Raw genomic sequence first — 13,870 nt, forward strand, 5'->3', positions numbered from 1 at the left:
AATAAATCCTATGGCTAATAATAATCTTATGTTGCAAAATGAAAATCAATTTACAAAAGTATTGGTTATTACTTTTTCGCATGAATATCAAATAATAAGGGAAATATTTATGAATAACTGGGCGATTTTAATGAATGATCCTCAGTGTAAGAAATATATAGACAATTTCCCTAAAATTGTATATAGAAAAGGGAAAAGTTTTAAAGATTTATTAAGATCAAATACTCAAAATATAAATAATAATAAAGTAATAAATGGAATGCATAAGTGTGGTGCTTGTAACTGGTGCCATAAAATTAATGTAGGACAGTTTTTTTATTTAAGAAATAAAACATATTTTTTAAAAAATAAATACAACTGTAGATCAAAAGCTGTAGTTTATTTAGCCATGTGTGATTAGTGTGCCTCATTTTATGTAGGCAAAACAGAGAGAGCCTTATCTCAAAGAATTTATGAACACGAATATGCAATTAAGAAAAATAAAGCGAATAACACTTTAGCAAAACACATTAATCAGTATAATAATCATCAGTTTCATTTTATAATTATAGATCATGTGGAGATAAAAGACAAAACCCCTTTGGGTTTAATACTCGAAGAAAGAGAATTACAATGGCAAATTAAACTACAAGCAGACACATGGCCTGGTATAAATGAAAGAAGTACTATAGCACCAATACTCAAATTAATGGCACTAAATAGAAAGAAAATTAAAGATTAAAATAACATACTTTGAGTATTAATTTTAGATATAATTTTATATAATTTTAAATATTTATCATATTATATATATTTATATATTTAAAAATAAATTTATATATTTGATATTAGATCCTACATATAAGCACATTAGGATGAATTAATTTTTTCACATAAATAAATCCTTTTAATAATGTGGTTTAAATTTTGTTCATTAATAATAGTATATATATTATTCATCTGGTATAGGTGGAGATATTTTAGATGGGGATGAACATTAATGGAGATGGTTTGACACATATATATATATATGTGTGTGTATATATAATATACATATATATATATATATATATTTTAATATTTTTATGGATTAATATTGTATGTTGAAAGTTTTAAAGATTTTATATATATATATATATATATATATATAAAGATTTTTAAAAATAATATAAACATATACATTTATTTTATTAAATAATTTAATAAGGTTTTAAAATATAATCTATATAGTGGTGTATTTTAAATGATTTTCTATTTCCAAGTAGGCTGACATCATAGGTTCTCTATTTTCATTTTCATTATTTGTATTTTTATTATAGAATAATATTATTCACTTAAACATTTTTAAATTTCATTTAAATTGTATCGAATTGCTAATATTACAGTATTTTCCGTATAATGTTAATATTACAACAAAATTAGTTACAGAAAATATTTTATTTAATTGATTTAATTTTTTACTATTAAATATTTTTATTATATATTCTTATCAGTTTTTCCATATATTGGCAAATTCTCATATAAATTATATATTACAGCATTTATGCAATATAGGAATTTGTAACTATATATACACATCAGGAAAGTCAAAATATTTTCAGTCATTTTTATATTACTGGGCATGCTAGTTTTGTATGAATCATGTGAGTGGGAATTTTTGAAAAAAGAATAGGTTATAAAAGGAAGTGATATAATTTATTTGATTGTCTGATGAAGTTTAAAACCTTTTAAACGAAAGAGCTTATTCTTGATCGTTTGTGTAGTTGAAGTTATTTGATTGTTACTTTTAAAGTTTGTTCGTTTTGAAGTTCGTTGGTTCTAATAAATTTATATTTTACATCCGGTTGGTGGATACCCACAAAATGAAAAGGGTAGAGAATGTATGCAGCTTCAGAATATGTAGGTGGTCACCTGACAAATGGCAGTTACAAGGATAAAATAAAATTTAGAGCTCAACATACAGGAACATTTTGAAAGCCACATCTTTCAAATTACAGGGTGAAATCAATTAATTTGCCAAAAGGGAAATATCTGCACAAGATGTTGATGGAATGAGGATTACAGTGAAGGAATGTTTAGTGGGCAGCCTGGATGTAAAATGGGTTTTCCTACACTGTATTACGTTATGCTTTATGTTGATGTGATGACTGTTTTATCAAAGCATTCTATTCGTACTTTTAGGGTTTTTCTGTAAGCCTTTTACTGAATCTATGTTTATTTCAGGTTAGTTTTTATACCGTATTGTGATTTTTGTTTTCTTTGAGTTGGTGTAATATTTAGTGGGACTGTTTAGGTTGAACATGATTTTATGATTTTTACCTTTGTTTGCTTATGCACAGCAAAATGAGACAGAGATCAATGTGGAATTTCACCTTACCTCCACTGTTGTTGCTCTATATAATAAGGGTAGGGTGCAGACGATTTGCACTGACAAAAACTGTTTCATTTTCTTTTTTGATAATTTTTGAGAAGTACTTTAATTTATGAAAAACAATAAAACATTGCCAAATATTAGAGTCAATGCAACAAAGGGGTCGCACTGTAATGAAGATGGAGGTTCAGCCTCAATATATACTTCTGCATGTCCAGCTAATAGGGGAACATTGCATTCACAGCTATTACTGAGAGCATATAAAGTGATGAATTAAAATATTGGTGCAACAGAAAAGGCTAGCTAATGTTTTGGTGATGCAGTCTACAAGTGGATTCTGTAAGGTCGAATACCATCATACAGGGCTGCAGGGCAGAAGTTAACTAGTGAAGATAAATGATGAATAAGAACTATAAAATGCGACAGCATGGTGCACTAAAGAACAGTGGTGAGAATGCAGAGTATAAGCTTAGCTGAATATGAAAAATACAAATACTATTGGGAGAACATGTAGGCAACAGGATAGTTAAGTATATTAATGATACCTGTGGAGAGATTGATAGTGGAGGCTGAAGAAGCAGCACTTATGGGGGGAGGAACACCACAATAACACTGGTGCCCGAAGTGGATAACAAATTTAGAAAAAGGAAGCAAAACAGGTAGGAAAAAAAAAGATGAAGGATTGAGGGAAGCTGGGATGCTAGAAGCATAGGGGAGTGTCACAGGTGCAGAATACACTTTACAAGTGAATAGAATGGTGGAGCAGGTAATGCAGTGAATGGCTGGATGCAACACAATGGAAAGGGTCTCCAGCCATCTATTGGTGACACTGAGTTTGAGAGACTGGGTGGATGAGACAAGGAACCCACTACAGAAAATGGATACATAAGTAGAAGTGATGGAGCAGGCAAAAGAAGCAGCTAAGATAATTTTCTGGACAAATGGTGCAAAAGAAGGGTGGAATGGAGAAGACAGTATGGGAGGAAGGTGGAAGTGAAAGGATGACAGATAAGACAGGCAGGGAGGTCTAGAAATGGACACTTAAGAATGGAAAAGTGTAAAACTCTGACCTGAGAAAATGCAACGTTGGGTGACGCAAAGTAGGGAGATGAAGAAAGGAAGATGCAAGACTAAGGAGGAGAACCAAGACGCTGAACTGTACGTGGGTGAAAAAGGGAATGGTGGGGATGAGGGGGTCTTGGTGAGAACAAGGGAGAAAATGAATATTTATATCATGAAAAAGTAAAGAAAATAAGAATACAACTTGTAGGCTGCAAGAAGGCAGAGGTCTGCAGGAGGTCAAAAGGGAAGTGAGGACATGAGAAGGATTTTTGAAAGGTTTTCCAAGGCTAGGAGAGCAAGCCAATGAGGACATGAGATAAGAGGAAGGAGTAAGGTTTCAAACATGGAAACAAACAGATCAGCAACATAGGGAACGACTAGCCAGAAAGGCATTGGATGAAGAGGCTAGACTGCTATTCTGTGGGATTTTATTAAATGAGGATAAGGTGGTAATAGGATTGGTAAACATTCATCATGGATGTAGACAAATGTGAACTACTCCAACCTATATGCAAAGCAAAAGTGGTAGTGGTCCCACAAATTGAAGGCTAGAACAAAACCACTGACCAGTTTTGTTTTTAATACTGATGTTGACCAAAGGTACTTGCAAGAAAGATGGCAACAGTCAGGTTTGTCAATGAACAGCAATTATAATTATCTGGAATTTATTAGTGTGTATTGTGGAAGTAGCAGAGAAGTTAAATATGGTACACATGGGAATTGCAGACCTTTTAGAAGTCTAATTCTACGGACTCAGATTTTTCAGAGGGATATTACAGAAGACCGAGATGGGGAACAGATTTAGGTAACAGCTAGTCAGTGTATAAAAAGCCATCAATTAAGTTGGTAGGGAGACAGGGCAGGTATGCTCATTATCACCATCATTATTTTGCTGGTGAAAGATGTTCACTAGCAGCTGTGGGATAATCTAAACGCTTTAGAAAGGGGGGCATTTTTTTATTTGTACAAACTGTGTGTTTTCAAATGCAAATGGTTACTGAAGACTGTAAAGAGGGGAATAGAAAGGGTCCAAACTGGAGTGGGGTCTGCATTTAGTCTAACACTACAGTGGTAAGGCTGGGAAAAGGGGTGAAATAAGGCAGAGCAGAGAAAATGAATGAAAAGTAGGGTATGGTTACTTATGTCTGGAAGTGTGGGAAATGGCTATACAACAAGGAAGGAAAATTTGAGATTAAAGAAGTGGAAGGGGAATTAAAAAAAAAAAAGCTGAAAGTGAAGGTGAGGTTGTAGACCACACAGATAAATGTAATTAGAATAATTCTGGCGCTGAAGGTTACATGCCTGGTAAGGCACTTATTAGAGAACAGGAAGGAAGACGGAACAGAGAAGATGCAGCACGCGTGTGATGAGCCGGTATGGGAAAATGGGGCAACAGAGGGACAAAGATGAAAAGGTGGATGTGGAATTTCTGAACTACTTGGTAGTGTTCAGTGTGGCCAGGTGGGTACAGATGTTACAGAGAGAAGTGGGACTACGGGAAAGTTGGAGGAATGGCAAATGGAAATGAACAGAAGAACTACGAGTTGTAGAACAGTGATACAGGATTACAGAAAAGGATGAGGACAATGGCTTAGGTTGGGAAAAAAGTAGGAGGGAGTGGAGAGTTTGGAAGGACAGTTAAAGAGGACACAGCATGGTAGTTTTGAAGATGTAAAGGATTATAATAAGAGAAATGGGAGGATTAATCATTTGTCAGAGATCAACCTAGAAGTGACTAAAAGCAGGTGATGGTGAAGAAAGTATAGTTGTGCAAGTTATACCCATAACAGCAGATGCTCAAATTCCTCACTACTGCAGTAACCTTTAGGCTATATGGGTCGTCTTACCCAAGACGTAACAGACAACCTTCAAAAGCTCTGTCTCCCTCCCACACTGACTGCTGATTTGTCCGCCCTTAGGAGGAGAGTGGAAATGGTTTTAGACCACACCACAGCACATCTATTACACTTCTCTCATTCACTCAAACAGTGGCAGAAGCCTGTGATAGCAACCTACTTCTCTCCTGTCTATTTCTTGATCTCTCCAAAGCTTTTGATACAGTCTCCCACTCAAAACTGTTGACTAAACTTTCAGAACTTCACCTCCCCCCCCCTCCATGTCCTGGTTCTCTAGTTATCTAACAGACTTCAATCTATACGTTGGCAAACCACCTCCGCCCCTTTTCTGCCCATCAAAACCAGAGTTCTCCAAGGCTCTATCCTGGGTCTCCTCTTGTTCAACATTTTTCCTAATAATTCATACTGCGCTATTAACCTCTCAACCCTCTTACAATATGCTGACGACTCCAACCTCATAACCACAGCCAACACCGTCCCTGAATTCCTTTCACGTACTCAAAATACTTTCACCTCCATAGAGACCTGGCTCACTGACGATCAATATTAAACCCCCCCAAAAAATAAACATTTTGTTATTCCTTCCAAAAAACCTTGCACAACATAAATCCTCCTTCTCCATTACCTCCCTCAACATCAAACCCGATCCACATACCAAATTACTTGGTGTTACCATCAATGACAAACTAAAATTCGACATACATATCAATTTATGCATTAAAAAATCACCAAAAACTTGGCCTACTATATCGAAATCACAAATTTCTTTCTCTCCTCAAAACCCACCCTAGGCTTATCTCTCCTCTTCCCCAATCTACTGTTTGGAGCCACACTCCTCATAAACCTTCAGTCTTCTCATCTCAGCAAACTAGAACAAGCAGACTATGGCCATTCGATGCATTTTATTTCACTGTTACCGGTGTTCACTGCTTTTCCATTTCAGTGTTTTTCTTTTGTTGTTTTATGGTTCAAGTTTTTTTAACTTTGTAAGCGAACACAAACCTTTTCCAATATGCCGCCATCAAGGAAGAAAAGGCCCTTGTTGAGTAAAACTTGAATCTGGGAGCTAGTTTATCATGGTGGGCATAATAAAAGGCAATAGCCAAGGACAACTACTTGGAAATGGTTTGTTTTGAAATGGGTTGTTCTTTCTTAGTCCCCAACATAGGAAATAAACAGTCAATCAGCTTTTCTGAAGGATTTGGTTCCATCAAAATAGTACCTGAGCTGCTTATGCACATCCAAAGTACATAGAATCATTTCTCACTGGCTCTGAGGAGCTGGATAAAACACTGGGAGATTTAAGGCTCGACTCAAGTAAACTCAAATAACCTTGGCCATGAATGAGGGATTTGTTCGTAATGACACCCTATCCAATACATGAGAACATGCAACTCAGACAGTCTTCGTGCAGATGTAAGTGCAATGAGAAAAACAGTTTTTCATGTAAATATCCTTAGATCTGCTTGATGTGTAGGATCAAATGATGACATGATCAACTCTTCTAGCACAAAGCTAAGACTGCATGTAGGAGCAATCTGTTCACGTGGAGGTTTTACTTGCAACACTCCTTTCAGAAATTTATACAAAACCAATGAAGAATGTGGTGGATCCACTGACAGAAATGCTGAAAGGGCCGCAAGATGTACCTAGAAACAGCAGTACTAAAGGCCAGAGGATAGTAATGCACAGTGCACACACATATTTGCGCACCTGTAGTAAACAATCCCTGAAAGGGCCTTGGCTACTAGTTAGAAAATCTCTTCCACTTCCCTACTTTAATAACTGCTACACATCCTCTGAAAAGAAGTACCTAACAGGAATTTGAATTGAATCATACAGGCAGCTCACTTAAGATATCTGAGACTGGTCCAGTATGAGTAGGTCCAGTTTGTGAGGAAGCTTGTGGTAATTGCTCTTGGTTAGTTCAATAAGAATGAAGAAGCAATGCTGCCTGAACCAAGGAGTCACCACAATTACCTTTAGAGAATCCTTCTAAATCTTTAGAACTACCCTAGATACGAGTGGAAAGGGTAAAAATGCATAAAGTAACTGCCATCCTTGTGAATGAGAAAGCATCTGTTTTCCAAGCTTGTTTGCAAGAAGCCCTGGAACATAATTTGAGTTGACTATTTTGAAAAGAGGCAAAAAGATCCATTTGATGTGCTTCTTACAACTGGATCAATTCATGGAAGAACCCTACATTCAACTCATACCTCTCAACCTCTTAGAGCAAGAAATCTGGACAAAGCCATAAATAAAGGGGGAGAAAGGCCCAATAATAGGGAAAATTTTTAAATGTTGCTCTTACAAGCTCAGAAAGTTAATGGAATAACAGGTTTTGCATTAGCATGATTTTTCTGAAGAGTATGAAGTCTGAAACTCGAATGTCATTATATTCTGACTTTATCCTCAATGACATGCCAATGATTTGCCAGAAAACCAACATTTTAGGAGGAAAAGATCAAAAATATGAGGCAAAAACCTGGACAGTGGAGAGGTATGGTTCTACTTCCACTCATGAGGGTCTGTTCTGGTCCCACTCAGCTTGTCTTCTACTACATTTTCCTCTGACAGAATGTGGAATGCTTGGAAAGATGATGAGTGCTGAAGAGTTTCCTCCCTAGCTGTCACTAGCAGTTGGCATAGAGGATACGACCTTGTAACCCCTTGCTTGCTGACATTCAACATCATTGTAGTGTTGTCTGCAATCACCTGGAATGGTCTTGGGGACCATAGGTGAAGAAAGTACAGTTGTGTACACATCAAAAATATACATGTTTCAGTGTATTCACCGTTGCAGTCATCACACTTGGGTTATGTGCCTGCAGGTAGCCCTCAGTCAGCCTGAATACCAGAGACTCAGTACTTCTGCGTCGGATGCTGTCACTCCAGGACTGACGACAGGTCGTCAGAGGTATAAAAACAGGCAATCGATGCCATTACATCAGGTTTTCTTGCCCCAAATGTCAGGAGCCCCCCCCCAAATAGGGAGCTACGTTATGGTGGAGAAAATACCACCAGTACAAAGTAAATAACAATATCAATACCCCTGAAAGGGGTGAGTAACAGCCATAGAGAGGAAAGAGAGAGAGAGATACCAGGGGACTGGACGGAGGGAAACCAGGACTGCAACAGTGAATACACTCGAACATCTACATTTCTGGTAAGTGTACACAACTGTACTATGTTCTTTGTGTTTCACTGTTGCAGTCGTCGCACACAGGTGGATTCCCAAAGCTGAAGAAGGGTGGAGGCAGTCAAGAAGAGTTAGGGCTAGCTAGTATGCCTTGCAGAACTGCTGTTTCAAAACCTGCCCTGGATTTGGAAAAGATAAGGCATGTGGTAATGCTTAGTGAAGGTGTGTACAGAACTCCAGGTAGCAGCTTCCAGGATGTCCCTGGTAGTGACTCCCCTGAGAAATGCTGTAGATATAGAGGTTGCCCTAGTGGAATGTGTTCTGACCCCCTGAGGGTTTGGTTTCCCATGGTGCTTGAAGCAGAAATGGATGCAGTGTGCTATCCATTTGGAAAATGTTTGTTTTGAAATGGCCTTGCCCTTTGCCCCTGTTGCAAAACTGACTAGTAACTGGTCAGATTTTCTGAAGGGCTTAGTCCTATCAACGTAGAATCTGTGCTGTCTGTGCATGTCCAAGGAGTGCATGATCCTTTCCCCTTTATTCTGAGGATTAGGGAAGAAAGTTGCCAAACGGATGGATTGGTTTACAGCCATGCTGGACACCACTTTAGGTATAAAGGAGGGGTTAAGTCCTGAGGGAAACCCTGTCAGCATGGAAAATAATGAAGGGTTCCCACAGCCATAAGTGCTTGTAGCTCACTCTTCTAGCTGAAGTGATGGCCAGAAGCAAGGCTGTTTTCCAAGAGAGGAATTTTAACTCTGCTGACGCTGCATGTTCAAAGGGGGGGAAGCATGAGCTTTTCCAGTACAAAGTTAAGGTCTCAAGCAGGGGTGAGTGCTCTCCTAGGCAGCCTTAAGTTGTTTGCCCCTCTCAGGGATGGTGTGAGAAGAGGGGTGGCTCCGTGTTGTAATGAGCCAAAATGGCTGAGGCATGTATCTTAACAGAGGAGGACAGGACTATGTGGAGTAGATCTGCTAAGTAATCCAGGATTAGAGGCAGAGAGGGCAGAGTTGTATCTTCTCCTTTAGACTGAATCCAGGAGCAGTATATTTTCCACTTATCAGCATAGTATTTTCTTGTACTACATCTTCTGGCTTTAAGAATGAAGTCCAGCACCTGTTTGCTGGGGGAGAATTCAAGGAATAAGCCAGGCTGCAAGATTCAGGGTTTGTAGTTGCGGATGCAAAATCTGTCCCTCCTGCTGAGAGAGCAAGGCTGTGTTCTGTTGTAGGTGCCAGGGTGGCACCGGTGACCAGCTGCACAGGAGTGGGTACTAGTGCTGGCGTGGCCAGTCTGGGGCAATCAGAATTATCCTTGGTCTGTCCTGTCTAAACTTCAGTAATACTCTTTGAGAGACGGGGCAAAGGGGGAAAGGCATAGATTGAAAGATTTACCCAATGAAAAGAAAGGGCATCCACTTGTTGTGGTTACATGCTTCTGCCGACCAAAGGAACTCTGTCCTTATGGTATGATAGGAATGACCGTTTCCAGGTCCTGAGAATGCTGGCACCAAAGACTTTTTAAGCACCACTGACGTTTCCTCATATGCAGTCTTGCATATGAAATTAGCAGTATATATGAGGCCATTAACCCTAGGGCCTACAGTATTTTTCTTGAGGATAGCTGGGTTCTGGTGGCCATTTATTTGAAGTAGGCTGTCAGATAGACTTGTTTTTCTGAAGTGAGGAATGCCATCTGAGATGTGGTATCCAAGCTTGCTCCCAGGAATACAATCTTTTGACTGGGTACCAGTTTTGAATTATTTTCGTTGATGGTGTACCCCAAGGAAGTGAGAAGGTTTTTCACAAATGTCAGGTGCTGCAACAGCAATTCCTGACTGTCCACCTGAATCAGGCAGTTGTCCAAGTACGAGTAAATTTGGATATTTCTTTGCCTGCAGTAAGCAATGGCTAGAGCCAGGCACTGTGTGAATACTCTGGTTGCAGTGGATAAGCCAAAGGGAAGTGCAGAGAAATAGAAGTTATGTCCTTACCATAACGTTCCATGTGGAGTGTTCATCTCGCCTTTGTTCTTACACATGGGTTCGGAGCCGATCCTCGGCTCCGTGTCGGCCGCTTGCAAGCTCTGCATTGAGAAGAAGCTCGAGACAATCTAATACCCACAATCCCCCTCTGCTTTTACCTCAGATCTAGTTTGCAAGCAAACCAGTTTCCAGAGAGAGCACACTCATGCTTACATCACATATGCACAGAACTAAGAGTCTATATATATATATATATATATATATATATATATATAGACACATACACATATATATACATGTCAACTATATACACAACAACTGCAAAGCAGAAGCAGAATGCCCCAGGCCAGGCACCAAAAACTGAACGTTCTTCCTAAGGGCGGGAGGGTGGGAATGTAAGAACAAAGGCGAGATGAACACTCCACATGGAACGTTATGGTAAGGACATAACTTCTATATGTGATAGTGTTCAATCTCGCTTGTTCTTACACATGGGTAGCGTCCCTAGCTCCTTGTTCCTGAGGAACTCACGGAAGGACGTTCTTGAGCACAGTGGAACCAAAGGTTGCCCTGTCCCTAGAAACCTTGTCTACCTTATAATGAGAAATGAATGTATGTGGCTTAGACCAAGTAGCAGCCGCACAAACAGCGTCTAGTGGTAGGCGGGCTGCATGAGCCAGGGATGTAGACACTGATCTTGTGGAATGTCCTTTGGGTTTGTGCAAAAGAGTTTGATTTGAAGAATCATAGACATAGATTATACAATCCGTTAACCACTTAGAAAGAGTTCTTTTGGTAACCGCTACTCCTTTCCTGTTATCAGCAAAGGCCACAAAAGTTGATCAGTTTTTCTGTGATCTTTTGTTCTATCCAAGTAAAACCTTAGCTGTCTGTGAACATCTAATTTGTGCAACATATACTCCATTTTGTTGGAGTGATTCTTGAAGAAGGTGGGTAATTCAATGGACTGATTAATATTATTAATAGAACAAACTTTAGGAAGGAAGGATGAATTAGTTCAAGAGAAACTCTGTCAGAGTGAAAGATCAAATAAGGGTGCTTAATGGAGAGAGCTTGAAGTTCAGATACTCGCCTGGCGGATGTAATGGCTACCAAAAAGAGAGTCTTCCAAGACAAAAATTTCAATGGGCAAGAGGAGGCTGGTTCAAAGGGGGCAACATTAATTTAGATAACAATAAGTTTAGACTCCAAGGTGACATAGGAGATCTAATTGGTGGTCTAATATGAAAAGCCCCTTTTAAAAAGGCTTTACAAAGTCTGTGGGCCATAACAGGAGCCCCACATTCTTCCACATGGAAATTAGAAATGGCAGCCAATTGAACTCTTAATGTGGCAGGAGAAGCACCCTGATGGAACAAGTCTGTTAAAAACTCTAATATTTTATTCAAAGGAGCTATAAAAGGATCCACTTGCTGTGTATTCGCCCAGAATACAAATCACTTCCATTTACTAGAATATGTTTTAGTAGTGGAAGCTTTCTGAGAAGCCACTAATATATTCTGAACTGCAGGCGAAAGAAGATCAGACCTGGCTAAGTTGGGAATTGGAGCAGCCAAGCTGCTAGATGGAGGGACAAGAGCGCGGGATGGGGAGCCCCTGATGAATGAGTCAATAGATCTGGCTCTGGGTCCAGGATCCAGGGTCCCCGAATGCAGTGTGTCTTCAGGAAGGGAAACCAAATTTGACGAGGCCAGAATGGGGCAATGAGGATTATTGTCCTGTGTAGGTTTCTGGCTTTCTGGAGAAACTTTGATATCAGGGGAAATGGAGGAAATGCATACAGGAGTCCCGGGGGCCAATCGTGAATCAGTGCGTCCTGGGGACTTCCCTGGAGGGGTAATAGGGCAAAGTAGCTCCTGCATTTGGCGTTCATTGGAGACGCAAACAGATCGCAGGAAGGCTGGCCCCACGTACAAAAATCTTTTCGCAACTGACTGTTTTAGGGACCACTCGTGCGGTAACAGAATTGCTCTGCTCAGCCTGTCGGCTATGACGTTGGATGACCCCGGGATGTGCGTTGCTATTAGAAAGCGACCCGTGGACTCCGCCCATTGCCAGATTCTCATGGCCTCTCTGCATAGCTGATAGGACTTGGTTCCCCCTTGTTTGTTTATGTACCAGACTACCGACATGTTGTCCGTCTGAACTGCAATAGTTCCCAGAGGAAGAAGGGGAGCAAAGTGTTGCAACGCTAGAAACACTGCCCTCAACTCTAGAACATTGATGTGCAGATTGTACTCCAAATTGGTCCATTCGCCTTGGACTGTCTGTCCCTGAAAGATGCCCCTCTACCCTATCAGGGAAGCGTCCGTGGTCACCGTAACTGTAGGCGTGGGTAGCACAAATGGTCTCCCCTTGGAAAGGTTGCACGTTTGAAGCCACCAGTTTAGGTGTGTTTTGCATGTGTTCGTTATAAGAATCTCGTGTGTTAGAGGTAGTTGTTGGAACGACCATTGTGCAAACAGTAGCCATTGTAGGACTCTCATGTGCAGCCTTCCCAAGGGTATTGCAATAAGAGAAGCTGACATGAGTCCCAAAACCTTCAGTACCAGTTTTGCTGGGGATTTCCTGGGCAAGAGAAGAAGACGTATGTGAGTCTGAAGTGAAAGTATCCTTTCTGGAGGAAGTCTTAGAATTAACTGATGTGTGTTTAATTCCGCTCCTATGAACAAGATACTCTGTGATGGCTGAAGTAAGGATTTTCCGAAGTTTACGGAAATTCCTAGGTGAACACACAGTTGAAGAGTATAGTCTCTGGCCTGTACTAGTTGACGCTGGGTGGTGGCAGAAAGGAGCCAGTTGTCCAGATACGGAAACACCTGGAATCCTTGGCGTCTCAAGTGAGACGCTACCACTGCCATGCATTTGGTGAAGACCCTGGGGGCTGAGGTCAGACCAAAGGGCAGGGCTCGAAATTGAAAGTGACTGGCCCCAGCCGAAGCGCAAATGATCTCTGGATGCCCTGGCCATTTTGATGTGGTAGTATGCATCCTTCAGATCTATTGAGCACATCCAGTCGTCCTTCTGTAAGAATGGAAGGATCGATTGAAGCGTGACCATTCGGAACTTTTCTTTCTTGACGAAGGTATTGAGGTCGCTTAGGTCCAGAATGGGCCTCCAGTCCCCTGTTTTCTTTGGAACTAAAAAGAACCTCGAGTAAGTCCCGAATCCTTGCTGGTCCGCTGGGACTGGTTGGATGACTTTTTTCTAGCAGCTTTGAAATTTCTATAGCTGCTGGCTCTCGCAGATGGGGCGGTACATCTGGGAGTCTTTTCTTCGGAATGGGATGGGATAGAAAGGGTATGTTGTAACCTCTGGTAACCACGCTTTTTACCCACTTGTCTGTAGTTATGTTTTGCCAGGCCTGAGGGTATAAAGCTGTTTACCCCGACTGCCTCCAGAGCAGGACAGTCGGGCCTCCTCTCAGGAGTGCTGGAAAGGTTTACCAGGGAGTGTAT

The 13,870-nt window shown here is 40.2% G+C and overlaps 1 protein-coding gene across 9 annotated transcripts in view; it reads right to left on the reverse strand.

Annotated features, from left to right (window-relative positions):
• Window positions 1-13,870, reverse strand: part of LIN54 (lin-54 DREAM MuvB core complex component) — a 1,508,411-nt gene that overhangs the window by 601,281 nt on the left and 893,260 nt on the right. The window lies entirely within an intron of this gene.

Source organism: Protopterus annectens, chromosome 2.part0 (genome assembly GCF_019279795.1).
Source record: "Protopterus annectens isolate FY-2018-M chromosome 2.part0, PAN1.0, whole genome shotgun sequence".
In the NCBI taxonomy this organism is placed as follows: Eukaryota; Metazoa; Chordata; order Ceratodontiformes; family Protopteridae; genus Protopterus; species Protopterus annectens.